The 25,771-nt window shown below is 34.6% G+C and overlaps 1 protein-coding gene across 10 annotated transcripts in view; it reads left to right on the top strand.

The window, feature by feature from the left end:
* LOC129749152 (Kv channel-interacting protein 4-like) overlaps window positions 1-25,771 on the top strand; it is a 446,730-nt gene that overhangs the window by 193,340 nt on the left and 227,619 nt on the right. The window lies entirely within an intron of this gene.

The following is a 25,771-nucleotide window of genomic DNA, read 5'->3' as shown; positions in this document are numbered from 1 at the left end:
TTGATTAACTATTTAAAACGACACAGTTCCTATGAAAAACGCACTGAAAAAAAATCAGCCATAACGACTGAGGATATCAACTTGGTGCTGGTCCCACAAATGCAATCCGCTAGCGTTCATTCGTTGTCATTACCACGCCCAGCATATTTTGCCAGCTAGAGTTCGTCCAGTTTCATGTTCGCTCAAGTTGCACTTGGACTCAAGCGGTCCCAGGAGCAGTGTCAAGCTGGAAATTTTTCAAGTCCCATTGCTGATCTGAACCCCCAAAAATTCCAAGGTACTGCGCCAGCTAGTCAAATGCATTGGCTCCTTTCCGCTAAAGCTCATTGAACAGTGGGATATATTTTATAATAGGTGGTTTTCTCGATTAGGAAGAATTTCAGTACTTCCGGACGATTATTTAAAAAAAGATTTTAGAATTTTTTCCACCTCCTTTAAAACAACACGAGTGTAAAGGAAAGTGTACCAGTTATTTTATAATGTACGTTAAATTTATTATATATTATTAATATAAATAAAAAATTTTGAAGCGGGTTGAGTGAGCTAATTTCAAAATCTTAGCTTAGCTTAGTTTATCTTGATTGACTACTCACATCCACCTTAAATCATTGAACTTGAAATGAGATAAAGGGTGATACGGTCAAAATTTGGTCAAGGGAAAACGCGTGTAAATCGGTGAAATCGTTTATTTAAAAAATTATATTTAATTTCTTTTTCAAGTTTAATTAGTATAAAATTCAGGAAAAATATTCAGTTAGGCTTCCGCTTTTCCAAATCCGAATTGCCGGGCCTTATGCTTAACCCCTGCCATCAGATTTTGTACAGCCACCTTGTCCACCTTCTTTGCCGCAGAAAGCCAGTTTGCCTTGACCTGCTGCTCGTCCTTAGCATTTTTTTTGGTCTTCTTTAGGTTCCGCTTAACAATAGCCCAGTATTTCTTAATTGAGTGTGTTGGGAGGGTTCTTGTCCTTGGGAACCACCTGCACGTTGTTGGCGGCGTACCACTCCATGGCCTTTTTACCGTAATGGCAAGATGCCAAATCCGGCCAAAACAGTACGGATCAACCGTGTTTCTTCAGGAAAGGCAGCAGACGTTTATTCAAACACTTTTTCGCGTAAATTTCTTGGTTGACCGTCCCGGAAGCTATGAAAATGCTGCTTTTCAAGCCACAGGTACAGATGGCTTGCCAAACCATATATTTCTCCACGAACTTTGACAGTTTCATGTGCTTGAAAATATCTGCTACCTTTTCCTTTACTTTTGCCGTATAAAACTCCTGTTCCGGAAGCTGCTTGTAGTCGGCTTTGACGTAGGTTTCGTCGTCCATTACCACGCAGTCAAACTTTGTCAGCATCGTCGTGTACAGCCTCCAGGATCGCGATTTGGGCGTCGTATTTTGTTTATCATCGCGATTTGGAGTCACTGCCTTCTTGTAAGTCGATAGTCCGGCTCGGTTTTTGGCTCGATGCACGGTTGTAGACCTACACCCAGCTTATTTGCGGCATCTCGGAGAGAGAGGTTAGGGTTTCGCTTGAAACCGGCAACTCTCTTTGTCGTCTCAGCGGCTTCCGGTTTTCGATTTCTCCCCAATCCAGACTTCCTGACTGTCGACAAACGTTTCCCAAACACTTTAAAAAATTTGTAACGGTTGATTTGGCAACTTTTAGCGATTTTGCCAGCTTTGCGTGCGAGCAGGTCGGATTTTCGCGAAGCGTGAGCAAATTTTTGATACGCTGCTCTGTCCTACCCGGGATTTCCCGGGAATTAGAAAAAATCGGGAATTCCCGAATTCCGGGAAATGTTTAAAAAAGTCCCGGGAATTCCCGAAGTCAGTAAAATGTTCTAAATGACTACAAATTTACACCATCTCAATTGGAAAAATGAATCATTGCTCTATAAATGATAGTTCTACCATTACTGACCATACTGTCTGGACACTCGATTTCGATGGTTGGATAATTTTTCCAACAGTACGCAATATCGATTCCAGAGTGCGCATCGATCGATTTGAGAAATGCTCTCCCAGTTAGAAAGTGCCATCCAGCTTTCAAAAAAAGGCAATTGCTACGATAAAATCGGGCTGAACAGGTAAATTTTTTCATCGGTTTAGCAAACCTATAAACTTTGACAAAAAAATAGCCTGAAAATGGTTGAATTTGTGTTCTAAGTGTCATGTCAGTGTGATCAGTGACCTTGATGGGTTAGTCTTTAATTTTTTTTCTTAAATCTGGTTAACACAAGGAATTCGATAAAAACGTGTTTTTCCTATCGAAAACTTTTTGTAATAGTGAAAACGCCTAAGAATCTATAAAACCAATAGTGAAAGGCTACGGAAAGAATCTGAATGTTCTATTTTGCAACACTCATCTTTTAGAACCTGATATTGCCCAGATTAACTGCCCGGATTTTCCAGGTTTAAAATATTTTGGATTTGTTCGCCGCGGAGACATGCTGGCAAAATTCTGGCAACAACAAATTTAATGAATGGAAGCAGTGATGTGACTCTCAGCAGAATATGCAAAAAAGGTTTCTATTGGGTAATTTAGTTTAAAGTGGATTGTAACGAGACCTATTAGAGAGATTTCTTATTCACAATTTACTAACGGTTCATTACTGTTTCATTTCAGTTTAATTCCATATCAAAAGAGATTATGATAAATTTTACCGAATAATAGGTGAAAAAATATTTTGATGGACAACTGTTCGAGGAATTACATGGCTTCCATATCTTAAAATATTTTGAATACTACGAAACCCATTAGAAATAATGAATCCATGGTTTAATTTTAACTAGTAAAATATATTCGACTAAAATACTCACAAGTTTGAATTAAATACTTTCACTATTATCTTTTTCACGAATGAATGATAAAATCGAAGGCTAGATAAACAATAAGACAGAACAAATTTCAATTTCTTCTTTCCGAAAATCCAGAAGGGGGAAATAAATAAAGTTCAAGATATTCAATTGAAATTTTTTATTCGAAAATTCAAACAATTGGAAGAGCGAAAGTCAAACAGTAGAGGATGGGAATTGTATCACCTTTTGAATTCTAGATTTTTCCAAATTTTCGGTCTAAAACAACTCGATTTTTCAATGTTGTGCGATGTGAGTTGTTTGGAAGATTTTGTACGATTGATTTGATCGCAGCAAGCCGTGCTCGAGAACGGACGTGTTTTTTTTTCAACGTCGCGTTTTTCTCCTTTGTATTTTTGCGAATATCAATTTTGGTGAATTTTAAGTGTTTTCGAGACTTCTTTTTAGAAAAATACATATTACAAGTGATTGAAATGCATCCAAATAATTAAAAAAGATTCTTTTCATTTCTAAATTTGGTGTTCTGTTGTGCTTAACGAATCGTGCGAAAAGAATTTCAATCATTAGTGATAGAAAAGGAATTCTATTTCTGGCCGACGTGATTTTTTACTTGAAATCAAATAAGTTAGGTTTCGGTTGGAGGGATATTATTGATCTTATGAATGTGCATCAATCGATGAGTGTATTTCCGTTAAAATTTAGGTTCTCAGAAAATGCTCATGTAGATTTCTCCGAGTAGAAAAACGGAAAAAACAAACTGGAAGTCTGAGCAACATTTTATTTCGGCTCGGATTTGTTTGCACAGTGATGTTGAGAACATTTGAATGCAACCAATTCAAACCAGGAAAAATACGAAGATAAGGCGGAAACCTTTTACTTTTCAATGGAGTTTGGTGAGATCGTTTCTTTTTAAAACTACTCCTTTAACCCTAATCCGTCCAAGATTTTTCCCCATTACAAATCAGTCAATAATTACAAATTTTAGGAAAATATCATATGAAGCGTTTGGCAGGGAACTCCACGCTTCATTCCTCTCTTGTTCCTGTATCTTTTGCGGTTTTCATCACATGGTTGGCCTGGCCGTTGTAGAACCTGCATTGTATGGTAATATGTAACAGATAATACGCTGAAAAGAAAAATGAAAGACGAAAGTCTTCCATTTTCCAGGATGCCTACATGTTTTGGCCATGTTGATGTAAGAAGAAGAAGAAGAAGAAGAAGATTTTGTCCGATTGGTTCCAATTTATTGAAAATTTGGATTATTTTTTATTATTACCTTTGTTTCGACTGATGTTTCGACTCCAAGTGACAAACGAAATTTGTTCCGGCCTTAGAGAAAAATGTCAAAATATTGTTGAAATTGATAGTTATTGCACAATTTCAAAAAAATTCTTTGAATTTAAGCAAGTTTGTTAATAAAAACTTCTGCTAATGATGATTCTATTAACAACTTACTCTTCATATCGCATCATTTCCGATCAGGGTACGAAAAACACGTGCTTCGATCCATCCAAGTATCATTGTATAGATCAATGCAAAGTCAGCCTATCGACTTCGCTTCTTCTAGACAATGGTACAGTGCGGGACAAATGCTCTTGTGCAGCAAGAAGTTTTCTCAAATCACGCTCTTGGCTCATTTTCAACACCTTTCATGCTTCTTAATCTAATCTATCCGTTTATAATTTTCATTACTTGAGAATTTCATCGAGAAAAGCGTCGAAAAATATTTTTTTGTTAGCGATTCACTGAGTCGCCGTCAAGAAAATGATTTTTTTTTTCTTACATCCTGAGTTTTTATTTATAGATTGAGCACTCCAATTTCCAGACATGCTTAGAATAATTAGAGATTATTTAATTTCTCTGTCATTGAATGTGACTTGTGTTTAGTTTAGTTAACCCATTTGATCAAATCGACGAGCTGACGCATTTATTTTTGCTCCAATGTGTTTACATGATCTTCGATATTCAAGACCCGAAGAAGAAACGTATTGAAACTTCAGAGGGGATAGTTAGACGGTATGGATTGAATTTTTGTGATTACGCACAACGCAAAAGCCCCCGAAGTTTTATCTCAATTTTTTTTTTCAAACACCATAAAATTAATGCGAATTAAAATTTACAACTAATCCAGAATTTCTGACAAAAAAAATGCAAAATTACAAAACCAGATTAAAAAAAAATTAACTCCGAATTCTCAAATATTTTTTTGTTCAGGTCAGATATGAATAATGATTAAAATAATTTTAAATCAAGATTTTAAATGTAAATTTTCGAAAAGGATAGAAAATCTTAAAAAATAAAAATATTCAAAACACATAGATAATGATCTGATAGAAATAAAAATATTTAATTTTATGTCAATAGAGCCAATGATAAAAGTCTGAGTAGAAATAAAATTGATATTCATATTCGTACAGTTATCAAAATACATGGTAATTCCAGAGGTGAACCAGCCTGTGGCTGAAAACGTCTTAAATAAAAACAAAAAAAAATGGTTAAAAAAGTTCGTGTTTGATTGAAGTTCACAATAAAAACATTATAAACAAGAAAAAAAGATTAAGGAATTCCAAGTTGTGACTTGAAAGTATTGAGAGTGCAAAGCAAATACTAATTTAATTAACATTGCACATTATAATTTACTTTTAAAGTTGCTATTTAAAAACGTATTTCCTTCATTTCATAGAATAATTTAAAAATCATGATCAATTCTTAAAAGATGAGAAAAATAATGAAAATAAATGAAACGATTAGGTATAAAACTGTTGAACTAACTAATCTACATGAAAGTAAAAACTGATTCTGAATTTATGTTTTACACTTTATTGAATTAAGAAATAATATTTTGATGACGATGATGATGATGATGATAAATGATCAAAAAAAGTTAAATTCTTCATTGTTTTCAAGTTTGGAAAAACAAGTATTTTTGACATTACTGAAGAAAGTTTAAAAAAAACTCAAATTATTTTAACAGATTCGTTGAAGTTTGCAAAACGATTAGATTTTTGCAAATAAAAATATATTAACTGAAATTTATTTAATACCAATTGAAAAATGCTTTAAATTCAAAAACCCACCAAATAGATAACATCTCTAAAGAACATCGCAGAATTAAAACTTATTGCGGTCTAGAAGAAAGTTGATACATACCTTTATTTTATTTATTTTTTTTGGTATTTTTCAAAGTTTTGATAGAAAGGCGCAGTATTTTCTTAAATAATTTTTATCTATCTATTCAAAACCCTTTTAAATGTGAAATTGAGCATTAAGAAGAAAAAAAAATAGAATACAAAATTGAGGTTGAATTTTTTTTCTGCAATACATATTTCATATCAGCACAAAATTTGAAATGATGTAAACGATTTTCTTCATAATCAAAGTGATTAGAAATAAAGTAATCTATTCTTGTGAGTGATAGCCGCGTCTGAGTAAACCCCTGAGTTGAGATTCATAAGAATCGTAAAATCATTTTAAGGCTTCTGCTGTCGATTGTTTGTTTCGATCTTGCGTTCTGGTGGAAAAAGACGAAATTGGCTTATACAGCGCAGATTTTTAAGGCTGCTGCTATGATCGTTTGTTTTGATTTGGTCTTTCGATGGAAAAAGCCGGAATTGGCTTAGAAAGCGCAGATTTTGAAGACTATTGCTGCTGATTGCTATTTTTATGTTGGGCATTCCTGTGGAAAAGACAGAATGGCTTAGGAAGCGCAGACTTTTAAGGTTGCTGCTGCTGATTATTTGTTTTGATTTGGCTTCCGGTGGAAAAATACGGAGTGGATCTGTTGTTAAGAATATGGATAACAAGAAGATGGATGTAGAGTACGCAGAAAATTAAAAAGAAATAATAAGATTCGAAAAGCTTTTTTCTGAGAATTCCATTAATGGAATGAAAAATAGAGATAAAGGATATTTGAATTATAAAATTTTGTATTAGAGAAAAACAAAAGTCAGTAAATAAAAGATTCTATTGAGGATAGAGGTGAAAAGAAATGAAACATTGAGATGAAGGATATGCAGAAATTAAATATAATTTGTAGGATGGAGAATAAAGAAGTAGAATATCAAATAAAATGGAAGATATTGGATAAATCAAATTTTGCTTTCGAAAAAAAAGAAAATTCGATACGTAAAAATACGTTTCAATTAAGAACAGAGGTGAGACGGAATGTAGAGATGAGATGAAGGATGAAGGGTGATACGGTCGAAATTTGGTCAGGGGAAAACGCGTGTAAATCGGTGAAATCGTTTATTTAAAAATTCAAATTTAAATTCTTTTTCAAGTTTAATTAGTATAAAATTCAGGAAAAATATTCAGTTAGGTTTCCATTTTTTCATATCCGAATGGCCGGGCCTTATGCTTAACCCCTGCCATCAGATTTTGTACAGCCACCTTGTCCACCTTCTTTGCCGCAGAAAGCCAGTTTGCCTTGAACTGCTGCTCGTCCTTAGCAGTTTTTTGGGTCTTCTTTAGGTTCCGCTTAACAATAGCCCAGTATTTCTCAATTGGGCGGAGCTCTGGCGTGTTGGGAGGGTTCTTGTTCTTGAGAACCACCTGCACGTTGTTGGCGGCGTACCACTCCATGGCTTTTTTTACCGTAATGGCAAGATGCCAAATCCGGCCAAAACAGTGCGGATCAACCGTGTTTCTTCATGAAAGGCAGCTGACATTTATTCAAACACTCTTTCACGTAAATTTCTTGGTTGACAGTCCCGGAAGCTATAAAAATGCTGCTTTTCAAGCCACAGGTACAGATGGCCAAACAAAATATTTCTTCGCGAACTTTGACAGTTTCATGTCCCCCTCCTGTCCCGGAAGCTGCTTGTAGTCGGCTTTGACGTAGATTTCGTCGTCCATTACCACACAGTCAAACTTTGTCAGCATCGTCGTGTACAGCCTCCGGGATCGCGCTTTGGGCGTCGTATTTTGTTTATCATCGCGATTGGGAGTCACTACCTTCTTGTAAGTCGATAGTCCGGCTCGGTTTTTGGCTCGATGCACGGTTGTAGACGATACACCCAGCTTATTTGCGGCATCTCGGAGGTTAGGGTTCCGCTTGAAACCGGCAACTCTATTTGTCGTCTCAGCGGCTTCCGGTTTTCGATTTTCTCCCGATCCAGACTTCCTGGCTGTCGACAAACGTTCCCCAAACACTTTAATTACATTTGTAATGGTTGATTTGGCAACTTTTAGCGGTTTTGCCAGCTTTGCATGCGAGTAGCGTCTTGGATGGCATTTTGACAACTGAGGAGTGAATTCCAAAATGTAAATAGGAGCAACATTCTACACACACACACCTTCAAAATGAGGGGTGTTCAGGTTTTTTAAATGCAAAATTGAAAGAAATACGTCAAGTTGATATTGACCAAATTTAGACCGTATCACCCTTTATGCAGAAAATAAATAAAATTTTATTAAAATTTAGTAATTTAACAACTGTTCTTATTTTGGCAGCACTAGGCAAAACAAAAAAAATCAGTCACTGATCTATTCTTGTGAGTGATAGACGTATCTGTGTGATTCTCTGAGTTGAGATTCATAAAAATTGTAAAATCACGGCAGAAGAGTATCCAATTATTTACATTAAATTTTTTTTTGTTATTCAATCAGTTATTTCAACGTTTTTATAACATGTGAATTGCGCTAATAGGAATTCCAACACGAAAAATGTGCTTTTTTTTGCTTTTGTACAGCTATTTAAAATAGATTTGAGTTGTGTTTTGATAACGTAAGTGTAATTTTGGAAGATCTAACAAATGACATTATTTGTGTTATTCGATTCAATTGAACTACAGATAAGAATAAACATAAAAAATGAGTTTGCGCTTATAAGAATTTCTAGCACTGTATGATAGTTCATCAAACTACTTAATTAATTCAGAATGTATTAGTTTCAAGTTATTCAGCATTCTGTACGTTTGTCAATCCATAAGTTGATATTATCACCATGATGCACAGATGCTCGTTTTGTTTTAAATTTCCGTTTGGTTGTGTCACAATCATAAAATAACTTAATCTGATATCGTTGCAAAATACCAACTAAGTTAGCTGCAATTTGACTAAATTCTCATCTGTCTATAAACGTGTTCACATCGTTAAACAAGTTGTCTACAGCATTGGATTCAATTTTCTCCATAATTTGTGACAGCAGGAAGAAATCTTGTTCTATCGTTCCCACTAGTTCAGATTTTCGTCTACTCCTGTTCCCAGGACGTGAAGAAAACTTTCCTCGAAAACTTAGCTTGCACATGAACTACCTAGTCTGTCTAAAATATTCCCTCTGCTCCCATTCAATCTCGCACCGTGCGATTCACCAGATTGTGGTGCAGGTACGTTTGGGCCACGATGCCGCACGGCAGGTATAAATGAACCTCGCATTCCCGTGATGCCTCTCAGCTGCAACCGAAAGCCATTCATTGCACAACGTCGAGAGCGGAATGCAACCGGTAAAAGTGAAACGAAAAAAAAAATGGTGGACACCGCACCGCAATTCCCATTTGAGCAAAACGCAAAATTTATGGGCGGGTGCGCGGGTGGCAAAAACTGACTTCCTAGCCTGTAGAAAAATGTTCAGGAAATTGAAAACGTGTGCATGTGACAGACCTCGGTCCAAAAGGTACTAGCGTAGAACCAATTGGTTACGGTTTTCGGGTTTCGGGACAGGTTCTATGGCCTCAGAGTTGGGAATTTAGGAAAATGAATGGCACTCGATTAAATACGTCAACGTTATCTGGAGTTTAGGCATTTCGTCAGAGAGTTTTCGGTTCAACCTGTCCGAAATAAGCGATTGAAGTTAATGGGATCGTGATGGTTTGGCTGGAATGTTCACTATTTGTTAAGGATTGAGTTCCTTTTCTAAACTACCACAAAATCAGAAATTCAGAATCTTATCGATTTTAACGAAGCTTAATTGAGTCTTATAGGTCTTGGACTCAGGTTCAGTAAGTTAGAACAAAGTGAGTATTTTATTCGAGTATTTTCAAGTTCACGTTATTCTTATTAAATAAAAAAAAAATATTTTCATGTTATTGGATCTAATTTTTGGTTGAGTGTTGAATTTTTTAACTTGCCAGAAAGCGAATTGAATAAATTAACAACTATGCGTGTTCCAGTAAGAGATGTGTTGGCTCCGATAGACTCAGAATTCACGTTTTAAATATATGATGTCCTGAACATTTTCTTTTTACTACTACACAGATTCTCTTTGACTTTTTTGAGCTTCATTGCTTTTTCTGAAAAAAATATAAACTTATCAATAGTAAAATATATATGTAAGTTTCAAAAATTCAAAGGTTCGTGATAATGCATTTTAAACCCTATTGCAGTGCAGTTTTTCGTGAAAACTTATTTTGAGGTTTAAAATGGACTTTTTGTGTATTTATATGAAATGGGTAACGAAAAATTAAGATTTTGATTTGATATAAAAACTCAATGCCATCACACCATGCTTATCATTCTATTAGTTTTGATTGGTCGACGATTACGTACAATTGTTCAGTTGCAGATTGAAAAAATGGCTCAAAAGACACTGTTTTTCCCTACATTTAGAACAAGGAGAAGGTGGGCGGCGGATTGGTTTTTTGCTAATTTTTTTTTCTTTTATTCACAACTAATTTTGAAAGGTCTGAAAACCGGCCTGGGAAAACCTGAAAGCTATTGGGGTGAGGAATATAAAGCCTGATCGTTGAATACACATTTGGAACTTCATTCTTGGCTACAAATTGTCAGTTCTTGGCATTGTTAAATAAAAAATTAGAGGCGCTAATTAATTCGCTAACTCGTTCGAATTTTGCGACCGCTTATTAAAACCGCAAAATGAACTTAAAAAGTTTTGACTTAAATCTATTACAAACAAAGTATTTACAGCTTGTTTATTGTGCCCAATCCGATGGAAAATCTTCAAACAGTTTTCACCTTTTTCAAATTTGCTAGATAGAAATGCAAAATTCTTATGATAAGAGCATTGCCAAAAAAATATCTGTAAGTATTTTTTTTATTCGGCTAAATGGCTATGGCATTCTACACTCAGCCGAAAAGGAAACGTTAAATTCACCTATATTTTCATGTAGGCGCTCATTACGTGAATTTTTGCTCGAATTACGTGAAGCACTTAGAAGCTAATAAAAAATCACTTGATATTTACGTGAAATTTACATAGCCGTTTGTTTCCAAAACAAAATCACATCCGATTTACGTGAAAATCCAGTGATCCGCCAATTATAGTTGGGTCGGGTGCATTCTTTGTGTTTTTCACGTAAACCTCAATGGCTCATTAAAGTAAAATCGATGTGAAAAAATAGTCAGCACAATATGGCGTGGATCCAACAGTTGCTGCTGGCAGATAGAAAAATTATGGGTGATGGAGAAGCTGAATTTTTGTAAGTAATAAAAACTTTGTTGTGTGATTGTTTCTTCTCAGAACATTTGTTATTTTTACAGAATTGGAACTGGAGCAGCCAGGACGGCCGAGTTACCACTAAAGGGACACACCAAATGACATTTTCGCGACGATGGTGAAGTGAAGTGAAGTTTAGTTAGTTTGAAAGTGGAAATTTAAAGTTTTGTGATGATCGTGTATAATTTATTATTTATTCATGATAATAAAAAATTCCCGCAAACTTAAAAAAAATTATTTAAAACATTTCAAGAAACACCCTTTATTAAATATTTTAATGAAAACTACGTGAAATGCATGTAGCAGAAGAAATCGAATACACGTACGCTCCATATGGAATTCACCTACAACTCACATGAACTTTACGTGAACTCTGCTAGCAACGCGAGCTCTGTTTGCTACCTGAAATTCACGTAGGTTTCACGTGATTTTCATGGTGGCAAAAATCCATGTACATTTTCACGTAGCGCTCATGTGAAGAATTTTTTCGGTGTATGGTGGTTTTATTTCATTTTTATTTGACCTTTTTGACTAGTCACCAGTAAAAAACTGGCCCTTATTCTGCGCCTCGCGTGACGTGACGATAGTAGAGTCACCCAAGTCACTCTATTCCAGTAGTCGGTTTAGGTGAAGAACGTCACTTCGGATGAACTTTGTGAGTTCTTACCCTATTCTCGTAGTCACCGTGGGTGAGAATCGTCGCATTCGGGTGACGATTTTAGGTGACAATTGTCGGTACCTTTTCAGGTGGTGACGAGATAGAAATTCAATGAAAAATTTATGAAACAGGGAATAATTTGGTTCTAAAAGTTCAACAACATTAAAATATGACCATTTTAAAAACAATTTTCACGAACAAATCTAGATTTGCTGAGCTAATTCGGCAATCGATGAGGATTGTAGGTACCTTTTCAGGTGGGGACGAAAAAGAAATTTAACAGAAAATTTATGTACATGGGAATGAAAGGCTCTAAATAGTTAATTAATTTAATTTTTTCTAAAATATCAATCCAATTTACTTCTGAACAGCGCATTTGAGCGACGCGTCTGTTTCTACTTCCGGGTACCTGAAGCCGCTGCTGACTGACTGTTTTACCTTCAGCCGCCGCTGCTACATTTTAGGTCACGATACTTTTATGCTTAGCAAATACATTTTCACCTTTCTCCACCCGGGGGTGCCTGCACGGCTGGCGTTGCTGGAAAAGTGATATCGCCACTGGTGCTGGTCCTATTTGCGAGTGTTGGCGTTCGAACAACAACCGTCGACTACCTTTGTTCCACATCCGCTACGATCCTCGGCTCCATTTCTAGCTTAACCTACTCGCTTAAGCCGTACAGTCCTACGGTGACGGTTTCCGAACCGAATTTTTCAATATTTTTTTCAAAATTTAATTTTAAAATTTCGACGCGCAAGCAAAATAAAAACAAACCGAGCTGATTTGACACATGGGTTCATTCAGTCACTCACCTAGGAATGAGTGTCTGTCACTTTGCCGACATCGACTCCGGGAATAAGGTGACAAAACTCACGGTGACTCCGAGGTGAGGTGACAAACGTCACCTCACGCGCGGCGCAGAAAAGGGGCCACTGTATAGTAGAAACTTATTTCCTCAACCACTTAAAATCAAGTTGTTTAAAGAGGATTTTTGCAGCACGTTTCGTACATTTATTCAACACAGCTTGTGGGAGGACTGGGATAATCACCGCACGTGGACGATCATTCTAAAGTCATGAAATTTTTTGATCAAGTAGGTCGTGAACTGTTCTTTTGCAAGCAAAAAACAGTATCGAAAAGTAGGAGTCGATACTGTTTTAGTGTCGAAAAGATAACTTTTCATCACTAAATTGCCTAGAGGATGTTTAAAACAGTTTAATATTTTTTGACATTATTTATTGAATTCTTCTTCTATAAATGTTGAAGAAAAAAGAGCTAGAAGAGAAAAAAAGTTAATCTGTGTGACGCACTCCTGTACTGAGATCATACGAATTGACAATTTCCACCTGGAGCGCATATTGGTGTAAAAATGATAATCGATGTCTCTTAAACCCGAGAAATGACAAAAAGTTTAATTCTATCAGCAATAATTGGTGAGATTGAAAGAAATAAATGGAAGTTAGAGGCTCTCAATTAGTGAAAAAATAGCGATACTCGATCAAAACTTATCTTTATAATTGAACAGCAACAAAAAGTTATCGGACTAACTAGCGATAGAATACTATCAGTTTAACCCACCGGATTTTTTGTTTCGAGATGACCAACTTCATTTTCGTAGATGACGGAAAGAATTAAAGAAACATAAGCTATCAAAGAACGAAAGAACATAAGAGGTAAATATCATGAATTTTTCGAAAAATATACAACGGCTCACCGACAGGACTTGAACCTGCAATCTCCGCTTAAGTACAACGGCGCGGTAGCCAATTCCACCACGGTGAACGTGATGAAACCGGCGAACCCGAGCAATCGAGCTCTGCCGATCAACTGCTGGACCTTCTATCGAAAACACAATGTAAATCCCGCATGTGATCTTTCCCGCTATTGAAATCTCTTATTTCTCTAACCCCACCCATCCCGAGTCGATGGGTGGGGTTAGAGAAACAAGAGATATCAATAGCGGGAAGGGTTCGCCGGTTTCATCACGTTCACCGTGGTGGAATTGGCTACCGCGCCGTTGTACTGAAGCGGAGATTGCAGGTTCAAGTCCTGTCGGTGAGCCGTTGTATCTTTTTCGAAAAATTCATGACATTTACGGCTTATGTTCTTTCGTTCTTTGATAGCTTATAGTTCTTTAAAATGTGATTATTTTCAGGTACAAAGATGTACCAAACGATTTCATAACATCAGTATTGATGACCAACTAATTTAAACCCCAATATCTGCCATATATTTGTTTGAGACGAAATGATGATACGATTGAATTGTTAAAGCCTGAATCTTTCACACTCTAAATCACCACTCACCGATACTTATTCGAACTGATTCGAAACGGTGAATGACTAAATATACAAAGAAGATTGCCTCCAAATGTGACCATGATCAATGAACTGTTCAAAAAAACTATAGTTTACGAACTAAATACTCAAAAATATGACTATAACTAGCTACTAAGCACTGTTATGTAAGTATTTAACTGAAGAAAAACATCTTGTAATCTCAACATATCATTAAACTTTATTTTCTAATTAATTTATTGATATTTTATACCACAAAACATCTATAGTTTTTTTTAATTGAGGTGTTAATATGGAGTCATTAAAATCTATCGATATTTTACTCAAAGGGAAACCAAGAAAAACGTCAAAATGACATAGAAAAGCATATAACATCGGAAACCGGTGTTATTTCGATAAAATTGTTTTGGCCGAAAATCGGCTTTCTTGGATTGACCAGTTCAACTATTTGAATGGTTATGAAGCATCTTAAACATATCTTTGAAAAAGCGTAGTTGAATAATTTTCCACTGAGGCGATCCACAAAACTACTGAGAAAAAATTTACAATAAAAAAATGCATCAAAGTAGGAAACTTCATCACGAGATAACCTCTTACTATTTGCAAGTGTCATACAAATAGGAGTAAAAAAAAAACAAACAATTACAAAAGTGAAAATTATGGTGACAAAAAAATATTTTCAAAAATTAATTGTTAGAAAGTTTCATAAACGATAGGTAATTATAACACGAATCACACAAATAAAAAAGAAATTTGACAAAAATAACTAAAATAACAACACCGAAAAAAGTTATACAAATGAAAAAAAAATTTTAAAATTAGAAAATAACAAAAATTATTAAAATAAAAATAAAAAAAATAAAAAAACAAACAAAAAAACAAAAATGGAAAAAAAACAATACTTCAAAAAAATTACAAATAACAAAATAACAAAATTAAATTAAACAAATTAAACTTTGAAAATGCTTCATAAAATAGAAATATCCCAAAAATTAAACAATGATAAAATTGACTCAAACAGTAAAAAAAACCAATTTCAAGGATAAAAAAACTCAAAATTACAAACATAAAATCAAGAAAACCTAAATTATCATTTCAACTCAAATGACAAATATTTGTCGTTTTTTCAAGGCCGAATTAAGATGAGGAAGGGGTTAACCTCCCTCCTTTCCAACTCAAAGGGGCCTCCAAAAGCGAAAAAATAAGGTTTTTTTCAAACAGTTATCAAAACCAGCAATACAGATCTTAATGCTCGAATTCTTCAAATCTGAATCTAGCTCTTGAAATTTAATTTGATTAAGGATTTTAAATTGAACGTTTAATAATTCACATGATTTTGAAAAAATTTTCTCCATGAATTTCTCAGAGACCTTTTTCATAAGTTGCTGCAGAAGCATACCTACATGCATTTCTAAAAGCTTTCGTATAATTAATGTTGAGACATACATTGAGAGCAACAATTCCACACATTTTAACCTTCCCATGCCGTTTGTGAAATATCCGTTCAAATTTATATCAGTTCTATTCCACCCATGATTTTTTATCGTTTTTCCAGCCACAAATATTTATTAATTTGATGAAATAAGATTCATTCTATTAGAAATTTATCCGTATTTTTAAATAATTTTAAGTAGGTGAATCTGTTTAAGTAAATAACACGTAGCTGTTTTTGAATGAAAAAAAAAACTCAAAAAATTATTAAATATATGATTTTTTGACTGGTGAATGTAGTCTATATATAGGACGTTTCGGCTTCTCAGTCATGTATTCTTGAACAAAAATTAGAAACAGCACATTTTCTCAGTGTCCTACGTTTCGGCCATGATCTTGGCCATCATCAGGGATATCTATAAATTTATTTCATTGAAAACATTTTGTTTAACATATTTGAAGTTAAAAATTTAAAAAAAAAAAGTTCGACTTACAGAGAGTGTACTGTTTGTCAATTGGTAGAATCCTGGCTATTGTATTGTTGTTGTTTTTCCTTTTTTCCTTCCTGAATTTAGTGTATGGCATGAAAAGATGTACATACCAGTGTAAATTGAATAATTAATCACTTTTGAGAAATGTTACGGTTGTTTTTAACTTGTCTGTCTTCTAGCTATCACTTCTTGTACGATGTTTTATCTGTGGTTACAATTATTGGAGATGGATTCTGATGTGTTGGTTATCATTTGTGTTGATGTGTAAGTGAGATGCGTTTGTTTATGCTATGGTTGAATGTGGTTTGTTGTTGATCATACTTGTTTTGTGAAGTTTTCTCCCTCTCTGAATTTTCGTATTTGATAGTAGTCCCGCGTAGATAACACTAACACCCTGGACATCTTTGCGTGAATTTACTGCGTGTGGTTCTGTGACTATATGAAAACATTCCAGCATGTCCAATGTGTGGGGATTATGTGTCCGATCTACAATGTTTACATTTTTCAGGTCAAATCTGTGCTTGAAAGTAATACAGTGTTTAAGGAGAGCAGTTTTCTCTCCTAGCTGTATTACTTCCTGATCTGTGTATTCGTGGCCAACTCGAAGTAGCTTCTCTAGGGTGTTTATGTTCGATTTGTGTCCATACATACGTTGCGTGATGCTGTTAGTGGTCTTTCCCACGTATCTTCCTGGGCATGTTTCGCATGGGATCGAATATATACAATTGTGGATCTGTAATTTGCTTATGGGGTCCTTCATTTTAGTGAAAAAATTATTGACGGTATGGGTGTTTCTGTTGGCTATTTTGATGGCTGGATATTGGGTTTGTAGGGCCTTGCTTATCTGTTGGCTTAGGCCTGGTATGTGTGGTAGCGAGAAATACGTGATTGGTTTTTCGATGATTGGTGGTTGAGGAATTGGCGGTGGTGATGGACCACTAACAGCATCACGCAACGTATGTATGGACACAAATCGAACATAAACACCCTAGAGAAGCTACTTCGAGTTGGCCACGAATACACAGATCAGGAAGTAATACAGCTAGGAGAGAAAACTGCTCTCCTTAAACACTGTATTACTTTCAAGCACAGATTTGACCTGAAAAATGTAAACATTGTAGATCGGACACATAATCCCCACACATTGGACATGCTGGAATGTTTTCATATAGTCACAGAACCACACGCAGTAAATTCACGCAAAGATGTCCAGGGTGTTAGTGTTATCTACGCGGGACTACTATCAAATACGAAAATTCAGAGAGGGAGAAAACTTCACAAAACAAGTATGATCAACAACAAACCACATTCAACCATAGCATAAACAAACGCATCTCACTTACACATCAACACAAATGATAACCAACACATCAGAATCCATCTCCAATAATTGTAACCACAGATAAAACATCGTACAAGAAGTGATAGCTAGAAGACAGACAAGTTAAAAACAACCGTAACATTTCTCAAAAGTGATTAATTATTCAATTTACACTGGTATGTACATCTTTTCATGCCATACACTAAATTCAGGTAAATTAATATTGTTCACTAAATTAAATTAAACAGATCGGAAGGAAAAAAGGAAAAACGACAACAATACAATAGCCAGGATTCTACCAATTGACAAACAGTACACTCTCTGTAAGTCGAACTTTTTTTTTTAATTTTTTACTTCAAATATGTTAAACAAAATGTTTTCAATGAAATAAATTTATAGATATCCCTGATGATGGCCAAGATCATGGCCGAAACGTAGGACACTGAGAAAATGTGCTGTTTCTAATTTTTGTTCAAGAATACATGACTGAGAAGCCGAAACGTCCTATATATAGTCAAAAAATTATTTAACCCTCAATTGCATGTTCTTGAAGAAAAAATTGAAAACTATTTCAGTTTTTACAATAAATAGGAAAAAATAATTCTGAATAATTAGTATAACTTGCTCAGTTAGAGGTCAATTGAATTTTTTTTAACTCGCAAAAAAAATTACAACAGATTCATATTCCCTGCAGTACAGGGTTAATGGAAGTTTTCCCAGAACATCCGGTAATTTAATCATTTTTTTTTTCATTATTATTATTTCCATAGAAAATACTTGGTATATCAATAATCTATAATTTACTGTATATCGCAACAAACCTAACAACATTCTAAGCTTTGAGCCATATTGAACCGAACGGCTCGAGAAGGTAACCTATGTTTCAGGACCAATGTTTCGGGAGGATGCAATAAAGTTGAAAAATTTAACATTTTTTCATGCCTTCAAATTTTTGTCAAACCAATAAATACAACATCACAACTTCTCAAGACAAATCACAACTTCTCAAGAATTAATCAAAAACCTTTCAATTTGAGCTCGTAGGCCTTTTCCATTTTAAAAATAAACAGCAAGTTAAACTGTCAGTTAAGAAATCCATTACCTAATAAGTTTTTCTAGATAATACATAAGTTCTCACATTTGTTCGATAAATTAAACATTGTCAATATCTCAATCTTGTATCATTAAACTTTTATTCTCGCAATTCAATCAACTTATCAATAATGTTGATTCTCTCAATTTTTATTTTTTAATAGGGCTCGAAGACTTTCCCTGAAAAGTTCTATAATCTGACAACAAATCTGAAATACAATCTCTTATTTTAAATTTAGAAAATTAATTTCTATGAGCTAACATTTGATTTCCGAATTTAAAAGCATGGTTTCGCTTGTTTTCTAAGAGACTTGATGAATGCAAAAATTAAACTACAAAATTGAGACGTTCTCCGTTTAGATTATTTATTACATTTCCAACTCGGAGTTTAAATTTTTAAAATTTTAATTTACAGTCACTCTCAAAAATGGGCGTATACCACATTTTTATCTAATTTTATCCGAATATTGTCTTCTCAGGGCCACGAGAATATTCGAATGAATTTTTTGTTTATCAGTTGTATAAATCAAACAGGTGACATAAGAAGTTTTCTTAAATATAACACGCTTTCAGCTCATTATCAACAGCTATCATGCTTCATTATCTAATCTAACCGTCTTCAATTTCCATTATTTTCACTCGCTTCACTTAATCATTTTTTTTTACGTTTCTGTCATTTTTTTCATTGAAGTCGTTCTTAACGGAAAATCTCTCTAAATTTTCATTTGATTCTAATTTATTTGCTTGAGTTTTTCAGGATAATCCTAGTGCAAAATTAAGTATGAGATACCTTATAATCATTGATATAGTTAACATTCCGTTTAAATCCACTGGATTTCCAAAAAGGCATTTCCGGTCGATCTCGACGTTTTATGCATTTTTTACTAATTTGGCATTTGATGTGCCGGAAGAAAACTAGAATTTATAGATAAATCTATCCTCTGAATTTATATTCCATAACAAACAATTCTTATTTTCTTAAGCATTCAAAATTAAAACCTATTATTTCTGATAATGCGTACAAATGCAAAAATTCTAAGTAAGACAAACAGATAAAAACAGATTTCTGGAATGCGACATCCATATATTTTTATAAAATTACTAGTACCCAGAAGTACAAAACATTTGGTAAATAGTCTGTAATCTCAGACAGAAAAAACCCCTTTAAAAATATCTTGCCATTTTATCTGACACTAGCAAGACATTTCGCCAGTTTAATGTCTGATGCTGCAGCAATCAAGATAGAAAACAATGTTTCCTCGGTGTATGTTTAACGTGTCAGTTCAATTTTCAGAAGAACCAACTCCCCCCTAATGTTTCCCTGTTCCTTCCCAGGGTTCCTGATGCAAGCACTGGAGAGGAAAAAGCCAAAACATTTTCGATATCTGATTCTGTAAAGTTTCTTGCCTCGTTTTCTTCAACAGCATAAGCCGCAAACCGCTTGAAATCGGTCCGAACTTTTTAGTAGGTAAGGAGAAAATTCCTGGTTGGTTTCGAGAAAACGAGCAAGATGCTCGATCGGTTTTAAATCCATTGTTGTTTACTGCTGCTAGATAGATGATGATACGTTACGTGTGATGGCTGCTGCCTTCTGTTTTAGGACAGGATACAGACAGACCGACACATCCGCAGCGTTGTTCTTCTTGAATAGTTTGGAAAAGTACCTGGAATAGAAAAGAGCTGAAATAGAATGCCAGAGGTTAAGTTATGGAATTTCAAAGTTTTCCTCGCAAGGTTAAAATAATCAAGGGATAGGAAATTTTAAAAATTCCTTTTTATTTTTTTCGTTTCAATGAAAATCAGGTGCGTTGTACTTTAAAAGTTGAGGACGTACTGGAGTGTTCTGATTAATGCACGTTGATAGGCAGGAATAGAAGTTTATCTATTATATGAAAAGCAATTTCTGTGGGTTTGTTTGTTTGTTTGTCCTCTGTAGACTCAGCCGTTTTAAGAGCTAGAGAGCTGAAATTTGGCATGGATGCTCATTAGGACCAGGAATGATGAAAAATGTTTTCAGATTTTCGGATGACCACTTTTTAAGGGGGTCGTCCATACAAGACAAATTCTGTTTTCGCGATATTGACGTTATTTTTTGTCGGATTGTGTTGAAAATTTACACGTGGGGGTTTTGAGAGATGAGCAATCGATTTCAGGTATCAGATTTTGGGTCAGGGGTCGGCAAAAGGGGTCGTCCATATTAACTTTTCACTGTTTTTGCAATATTCACGTTATTATACATCGGATTCAGATGAAAATTGATACACGAGAGTTTTTAGGGACGTGCAATCGATTTCAGGTTTTAAATTTTGTGTTGGGGGCTAACAAAAGGGGTCGTCCATATTAACTGTTTGCTAATTTTGCTTTAATGACGTTATTATACATCGGATTCAGATGAAAATTGGTAAACGAGAGTTTTGAATGACGTGCAATCGATTTCAGGCATCAATTTCAGTGTAAGGGGTGGATAAAAGGGGTCATCCATGTTACCTTTTCAATATTTTTGTGATATTGAGGTTATTATTCATCGCATTGAGGTAAAAATTTGCACATAAGAATTATTAAGGACGAACAATTGATTCCAATTATCCAATTTAGGGACAGGGGTCCGCCAAAAGGGTTGTCCATATTAACTTTTTATTGATTTTTTTTGTGATGTTGACGTTATTATGCAATGGACTGATTTGAAAATTTACACACAGGAGTATTGAGGGATGAAAAATCGATTTCGAAGTTTGTAAAAGAGGCCACCAAAAGTTGTTTAATTTGGTTTTAAGCAACAATCGAGTCGAAATTTACACACGGAGGTTGGGACGGTCAATTGATTTCTGATTTCAATATTGGAATCAAACGGCAATAAGGGGGTCTTCCCTATTAACTGATAAATTTGTTTTTGCAATAATTTTGTATCGCATCGAGACAAAAAAATCATATACGGGGGTTTTTTGGCACGATCAATTGATTCCTGATTTCTAATTTACGACATACATAAACACATACAGTATACGACAGAAAAAATTGATTGTTTGTATTACGTGTTCAACATTTTTGTAATTATTGCCAAATAATGCATTTGGAAATGCATCTTAAAATGCCTGGCAATTAACATTCATTCAAACTGTTCATGACATATTCTAAATTAAATGCGAAACGGAGTTCGTATGGGATCAGCTAGTTCCTAATAACAATTGAACATACACTAGGGTTGTCCAAAAACACGATGTGTCGCAAAATCTAAACATTGAGGGCAAAATTGTTTCCTTGATCTAACAAAAAGCACTATGTTAAATTTCAAATTATTTGGAAAATGCTGAAAAGCGCTCAACTAGTCACCTATTTGTATTTGAAACTGTTACAATTTCTACACGAAATAAGAAATAACTACTTTTTTGGCTCTAACTGTTATGCATAATTGTTTTTATGCAAATAGCCATTATTTTCGTCACTTAAGTTAATCGATTACTATTTAAAAAAAAGTATAAAAAATAAATTTTAAACTTGAACGAAAGTTAGTTGAATTTGGTCTAGTAATTTCTGAGATATACAATGCCGAATTTTGGTATATCACAGCTTAGATTTCTTTGCGATTTTTATTGTGATAATAGTTGAAAGCAAAACGGTGTCGTACGGGATCAGCTAGAAGTAGGGAAGAGTGGGGTAACGTGGGCCACTCTGAATATCTCAGATATGTGTTGAGATTAAAATCTCCATCCAACTGTCATCGTCGTCGCTTTGCGTAAGCATATTTTTCTATATGTTGTTGACTTAAATACCCACAACACACAAACGCAACCTGTGTGCAAATTACAGCTTGTGGGGAATTGTGGGCCACATTTTGTAGGGAATCTTGGGCCATCAATATTTTTATACGCATACAGAACTTAAAATACGTTTTCCCTTTCTGTAAAGTTTTCTTATGCCAAATGGAGAATTATGAAAAATATTTTGTCGATCTTATATAAGGAATTTTTTAAAAACGTTTGCAAGCCAGGTTTTTATCCTTTTCGATCTTACACAACTCTTTTTTTTTTGTGTCATCATCTGAAATTGCTTTAAAACAACGAAATGAATTATGTAATTTCAGTTTACGGTCAACTCATAAACTTTGCATGTTATTTGGTGAATTTGAATTTAATGAAATCCAAAAAATATTGCCTTTTTAAAACAGTTAGAAGTTGAGGAAAATAACTTATTAAAAATATAAAAAAAGCTCAATGATACCTTAAAAATGTAGAAAACCATGCCTCCTTTTATTTTATTCTATCTTTTATAATAAAGTAGTTATGGACCAAAAAATAAAGTGGCCCATGATTCTTCACTCTCCCATATCATTATTTAAAAAAAAAATCATGCAAACGAAGTAGTTTTGAAGCAGAAATTCTTATTATTATTTATCGCTACCTGCCTGATTACATTTCAGCATGCAATATCCTTTTTATTTCTTGAGATGCAAGAATAAAATTTCAACTGCTGTCATGGCCGTAGGAATGAAGGGGGGAGGGGTTTGGGGGTTAAACCCTCCCTCTCCGTGAGGGTCCAACAATGTCAAGCAAGATATTCTTCTCTTAACTCAATATTATAAATTTGTCATCAAATTTTGGTGAACAACTAAACCCAAGTAACAATTTTAACTTTATTTTGGTCAGCAGAATATCTTTGGACTATCGCATTAATCTTCATAAAAAGCTAAAGCGCATTCTAGAACATCACCTGGACTCTAATAAAGCCAAAATCAGGCTATTTGGCCCTACCCTAGAAACGTCATCAAGACGTATCATTGCTGGTCATCAATGTTGGTCAGCAAAGCTTTTAAAAAGCTATTATAAAACATGTTAGAATTTTTTTTTTTTTTCGGTTCTGTCAGTTCTCGGAGTTTTTTTTTATTTTTTCCAGCAACCATAATGGTTGATGAATGATGATTGCATTATTCAGATATGATCTGGTAAAATTAATAGCTAAAAAACCAATGTTTTAACCATATATTGAGCGTCTTTTCTGCTGCCAGTCAAGATTATAGGTAAAATGTATATGAAATAGTATCTTAAAATAAATGCGCCTCGTCAAATCTGATGATCAATCATGATGGAATTGATGAAAAAAGGGCTGAAAAAATATTTTCCAATGCTTGCATTGTGAATTCATCAACATGGCGTCATTTTGTGCCCTTCAATTTTGCAACCAACATGGCGTGAGTCAATTCATAGTTTTATTATGGTTTAATGATGACCCCAAAAAAAGCTACGATTTGACGTTTCTCTCGCGAGCCAACCAATTACACGCTAAGGTTTAGTTCCTCATTTCTGAGTTGTTAATCATTAGTACAGTAAATGAGGACAGACTTTTTGAATGAAAAGGGATTGGTTTTGAATGACCCGTGGAATAAATCATGAGTTGAAGTCAAATTTCGTTGTCTGACGCTATCTTAAAATCCAAGATGGCGGCTTCCGCTGAACTTTAAAATGGTTTAAATGACTTGAAATCGCATGAAACCCCAACAAAATGGGTATCGGGTGAAAGGGCTAAACGAGTAGAAGTTGAATTTCGCTATCAGACGCCATCTTGAAATCCAAGATGGAGGCATCCGCTCAACTTTTAATGCTCAATGCTGACAAAAAGTCGCATTAAACCACCACTATACGGGTATTGAATGAAAAGGCTAAGCTGGAAGAAGTCGATTTTTTTCTTTCCGACGCCATCTTGGAATCCAAGATGGCAGCTTCCACTGAATTTAAAATGCTGTTAATCAATGAAAATCACTTGAACACATCTTTTTTTCACGTAATACTACATTAAAACTACTATTTTAAGACAATATAGATCATTTTAAACACCTTTTTTTTGCATTATGTTTCTAATGCATTTAGAACTTTTCTTGCTTTGTTTATAGTTTTTGATTTTTTTGCCATTTATGTAATTCTATTATTCCTATCATGCTATTATGTCTAAATTGTATTGGTCTTATTCTACCGAAAACTATAAGGTTATGTTGTTCCTGTTAACCGTCTGATTTAGGCACATGTGCCAAATTCGATGTTGCCAAAATCGAATGTTGCCAAAAACGAACGGGGTCTGTATTGTGGTGGTTTTTGTGGGATTTTCAGTCACTTACAGATTTTCAGAGAAACGCGAAAAGAGATATTTGACTTCTATAATTTAGCCTTAGCACCCAATACAATATATTTAAGAGTTTCATGCTATTTTCATTCATTTACAGTATTTTTAAGTTCAGCTGAAGCCACCATCTTGGATTTCAAGATAGCGTCAGAATGCAAAAATAAACTTTTTATAGCTTATCCCAATTGACAAACACCCATATTTTGGAGGTTTCATGCGATATTCAATGATTTAGAGCATTTTTAAAGTTTATAGAAAGCTGCCATTTTGGATTTCAAGATGGCGTAAGATAGCAATATTCGACTTCTACTCGTTAAGCCCTTTCACCCACTACCAATTTGGGTTTCATGTCATTTTAAGTCATTCACTACATTTTAAAGTTTAGCGGAAGTCGCCATCTTGGATTTCAAGATGGCGTCAGATAGCGAAATTCAACTTCTACCGGTTGATTTCTTTCAACTTATACCCCTATAATACAGGTTTTATGCGATTTTCAGTCATTTACAGTATTTTCAAGCTGAGTGGTAGCCGCCATCTTGGATTTAAGATGGCGACGGGCAACGAAATTTGACTTCTACTCGTTTATTACTTTTACCTAATAACCATATTGTGAAGGTTTCACGATATTTCCAGTAATTTACAGCTTTGAAAATAAAAGCGGAAGCCGCCATCTTGAATTAATGATGGCGTCAAGCAACAATTTTTTTCCTACTATTTGGGCCCTTTCACTCAATACTCATATTGTGAACATATTCATACCACTTTCGGTGTTCGGAAAAAGAAATAATCCTCAAAGCAGCGTCTTAAGTTTTAGCAGCTTGAAGCTAAAATAGATTTTATTTTGTGAGTATTTTAAACTTTAAACTAGATTCAAACAAACTTACATTTAGTTTTCTTCTACTCGGGCACTCACGTATCTTATGATGGATCAGGAAACGAATGACTATTTCGCTTATTTAGTCTCGAAACCTTAGTTAACAAATTTTGTATTACAGCTAGGCAAACCAATTAATATTTTAAATAAATTACTTACGGTACAATATTGTAAATAACGATTGTTGATTTTAACGATCCGAGACTCGGAATTATGCCTTTGCAGGTTAGATTCACTTGAAGTGACCTAGTGGATATAATTACAAGTTGAGAGAAAATTTCTTGTGT

The sequence above is a fragment of the Uranotaenia lowii genome, chromosome 2 (genome assembly GCF_029784155.1).
Source record: "Uranotaenia lowii strain MFRU-FL chromosome 2, ASM2978415v1, whole genome shotgun sequence".
NCBI lineage: Eukaryota > Metazoa > Arthropoda > Insecta > Diptera > Culicidae > Uranotaenia > Uranotaenia lowii.
The sequence above is the reverse complement of the archived record's forward strand: the minus strand, read 5'-3'. Positions and strand labels throughout refer to the sequence as shown.